The sequence below is a fragment of the Centrocercus urophasianus genome, unplaced genomic scaffold (genome assembly GCF_019232065.1).
Source record: "Centrocercus urophasianus isolate 14NV4802_14NV808 unplaced genomic scaffold, USGS_Curo_1.0 seq_12, whole genome shotgun sequence".
NCBI lineage: Eukaryota > Metazoa > Chordata > Aves > Galliformes > Phasianidae > Centrocercus > Centrocercus urophasianus.
This window is the reverse complement of record NW_024884364.1, coordinates 25,768,884-25,773,118: the sequence shown is the minus strand read 5'-3', so window position 1 is coordinate 25,773,118 and position 4,235 is coordinate 25,768,884. Positions and strand designations below refer to the sequence as shown.

General features: G+C 40.5%; 1 non-coding gene across 1 annotated transcript; it reads right to left on the bottom strand.

The window, feature by feature from the left end:
* Nucleotides 1-1,232: 1,232 nt before the first annotated feature.
* Nucleotides 1,233-1,335, bottom strand: LOC122156390. Its single transcript, XR_006167481.1, has one exon. It is a non-coding gene; the product is annotated as a U6 spliceosomal RNA (small nuclear RNA).
* Between the last annotated feature and the right edge of the window lie 2,900 nt (nucleotides 1,336-4,235).

The following is a 4,235-nucleotide window of genomic DNA, read 5'->3' as shown; positions in this document are numbered from 1 at the left end:
ATCCTCCTCTACTCCTCTACTCTGCACTGGTAAGGGCATGTCTGGAGTATTTTGTCCAGTTCTGGGATCCTCAGTTAAAGAAAAACAGAGAACTTCTAGTGAGAGTCCAGCCAAGGGCCGTAAAGATGATTAGAATCATAGAATCACCAAGGTTGGAAATGACTTCCAAGATCATCTAGTCCAATTGTCCATCCACCAACAGTATTTCCCCATTAAAACATGCCCCTTAGTACCACATCTAAATTCTAACTGTTTCATCTAAATGTCACCTTCAGAGACAATAATTCAACCACCTCCCTGGGCAGCCTGTTCTAGCATCTGACTGCTCTTTCAGAGGAGAAAATTTTCCTAATATCCAACCTAAACCTCCCCTGCTGCAAACCTGTCATCCTATCTCTAGTTATGCAGAAGTGGCCAACCTCCACCTCCCCACAATCTCCTTTCATGTAACTGTAGAGAGCAGTAAGGTCTCCTCTAAGCCTTCTGTTCTCCAGACCAAATAATCCAAATTCCCTCAACTGCTCCTCATAAGACCTGTGCTCCAGACCCCCGTCAGCTTTGTTGCCCTTCCCTGGACACACTCCAGGACCTCAATGTCTTCTCTGTAGTGAATGGCCCAAAACTGAATGTGGTACTCAAGGTGCAACTTTGCCAGTGCTGAGTACAGAGGGATGATTAACTTCCTTGCTCCTGCTGGCTGCTATGTTTCTGATACAAGCCAGGATGCCATTGGCCCTTGGCTACCTGGGCACACTGCTGTCTCATGTTCAGCCAACAGTTGACCAACCCCCCCCAAGTCCATTTCCTCTACACAGTCTTCCAGACATTCTGACCCAAGCCTGTAGCATTGCCTGGGGTTGTTGTGGCCAAAGTGCAGGACCTGGCACTTGGTCATGTTGGACTTCATCCCATTGACCTCATCCCAGCTATGCTGTTCAGCCTGTCCAGACTCCTTTGAAGGCCTTAATATGCTCAGGCAGGTTAACATTTCCTCTCAGCTTTGTGCCATCTGCAACTGAGGGTGCATTCAATCCCCTTTTCCAGGTCATCAATACATGTATTGCATAGGACAGACCCCAGTACCAACCTCTGGGGAGCACTACACATGACCGGTCATCAGCTGTATCTAAATCTGCTCACCACTGCTCTCTGGACCCAGCCCTCCAGACAGTTCTTTATGAGCAAAGAGTGTATCTGTCCAAGCCACAAGCTGCCAGCTTCTCCAGTAGAAGGAAAATATGGAATGCTTCACAAATTTGTATGTCATCCTTGTGCACGGGGCACACTAATCTTCCCTGTATTGTTCCAATTTTAGTTTATGTGCTGCTGAAGCAAAAACAGTCTGGAGCATCTCACTTAAGAGGAAACTGAGGGACTGAGGGACTGGTCCATCAGAAGAGGAAACATCTGAGAGGTGATCTCATAGCTTCGTAAATACCTAAGATGTAGGAGTCAAATTTATGTGTTGGACTGTTTTCTATGGTGTGCAGCAATAGAACAAGGGGCAGTGGTAAGAAACTGGAACACAGGAAGTTCCGCACTATCACAAGAAAAACTTCACTGTGAGATTGATGATGCTTTGGAGTAGGCTGCCCAGAGAGGTTGTGGAGTGCTTTTCTTTGAAGATATTCAAGACTGATCTGTACGCCTTCATGTGCGATGTGCAGTAGGAAACCTGCTTTAGCAGGTAGTTGGACTCTGTTCTCTAGAGTTGGACTCTGTTCTCTAGAGATCCCTTCCAACCTCTAGAATTCTATGATTCTGTGATCCATGTGCATTCTCAATCTTGTTTTGCTGCTTGTAATTCAGCTAAGCCCTTCAAAGCATCTTTAACGTTTTATACTAAAGCAGTCTGAATGACATGGTGGGTTTTAATTCAAACAGTAAAGCATGCAAGTAACTATAGAACATGTTATCATTTCCATAATTAAGTTTGCTTTCATGAATATTCTTAGAAATATTCTTATACCAACTAACCTACTGTAGAGGCAAAAAAGCCTAATTATGTCATCTGTGGATCATAATAATTTGACCTGGTGCATACAGAATGTTCTGCCCACATGAAACTGATAACAGGGTTTCTAAGTTGATATACAATGATAAATATTAATGTTAAATCTGAACCATTTGATATTATTTTCTCTGTAATCACATTTGATTTCTGTATTTTCCTTTCTTAGTATTTTCCTGTAAAAAACACTTTTTATTAAATCCTACGTATATCTTAAATTAAAGTGAACTTCAAATGTGTCACTTTGAAGTCCAATTACAATTGACTTTACTAAAACAAACAAAATTATTACATATTTTTAGTATAAAATAAATAATTTCTCCAATGTTTTTCTCTGTTTATAGCACAGATCATATCGCTATTATACGCATCTTGTATACTTAAGACATTTTGACTTATCAAACTCAGATAAACATTTGGAAAAACAAGTATTGTTTTTTTTTTTTCCCCTGTTGTTTATTTCTTTATGTTTGTCTTTGATTCCGCTATTAATTACCGTAGGAGAACAAAGGAAACCAGATTGCCCTATCTATGGCTATCAAACAAGTAGCTTACTGTGTCCATGCACTGTGTATTGGAAATTTCAAAATAAAAAGATGAGAAAAAAACAGAGAGTTTAGTTAGCAAATGGTATATAGAATCGTAGAATCATTGAGTTGGAAAAGACCTGTGAAATCATCTAGTTTGACTGTCAGCCCATCACCACCATGCCCACTAGCCACGTCCCTAAGTGCCATATCTACACATTTCTACAACACCTCCAGCGACAGTAACTCTATAACTTGCCTTGGCAGCCTGTTCCCCAAAATTGGATTACTCTTTTGGGGAATAAATTTTTCCTAATATCCAACCTGGCCAAATACTACTTTTGTGAGACACATCACAGGTTGCAGTACAATATAATTTTCCAAATAAAGCACTCTCTTACTTCCCAGTCGACTGCAATTTTTATTGCTGAGCACAGTACCATATGATATGGGTTATCACTTTGGTCAGTTTTGGTTAGTTGTTCTGCCAGCTCCTTGTGCACCACTAGCCCAAGTCAGCTTGAGAAGATGAAAAGGCATTGACTTACATAAGCATTGCTCAGCAACAACTAAACGATTAGTATGATATCAACACTACTTTTTTCTTGTAAATCCAAAACGTGGTATCATACCAGCCACTATGAAAAAAATTATCTCAGTAAAAATCAGAACAACATCCATTCCGTTATTCCATACCATGTGCATCATGCTCAGGCCCTACACTTTCCTATACATACCAGTTAATTACCACCTTTCCTATCTTTTGATACAAAAACACAGGTATCATTTTCTCTTTGGGCCATCCCTGTAAAATGATCAGTTAAATTTTTTTAGTCCATGACTCTGATCTTCATCTGTCATAGCAGTCCTTCAAGACAGGAAAGAGGCTGCATTATGATGGATTGTTGCATGATAAATCTAGTTCTGATTCCACTACCATTGTGCTGTGCTTGCTTCCATCAGAATTCATTCTTCATTCATCTGGGTGAATCTAAATGTAAGTCCATCGATATGACATATAGAAACCATACTAATGATGATGTACAGCATTATATAGCAACTAACTTCATACAGTTCAAATAATTGTTTATTCTCGACTAATTTCAAATTGCCTTGAGGTACATATTGAACTTATCCATTCTTCTGCATTGCCCACCAAGTGCATACAGGACCTTGCATGAAAGCAATCCCACTGACAGGCTTGCCTTTTTCTGAGTCTCTGCAACTTGTTGAGTAGTAGTATATACATCAGCCTGTCACCTTTGACTCCCAGAATGACAGGACCCGTCAGTGAACAAGGCATATTGCTTCTCATTCTCAGTTTATTATACAGTGGGGACTCTTTAGCACGCATCACTTCTTCATCTGGCAGTATTCCAAGATCTTTGCCTTCAGGCCATTCCATTATCACTTCTGAGATTCCTGGATTTCTTGCTACAGCTTATGTGTGATCAGTGTGATCCATTTAATCCATTTACCCCACATAGTATCAGATTCATGATATGTGGAGGGGCCATCTCTTTGAACATCCAGCCCAGCATAGGCAGCTGGGTGCCAAAAGGAGCTGTGCTTTATTAAACTTCTGAAGCAGCTCAGACCTCTTTCCACGCTGCCAATCTCTCTTTTTCATTTGAAGTATAGCAGTCATCTTCTGTATCCTCATCTTCAAAATCCTAAGGGTTAACGTCAAGTTTCTT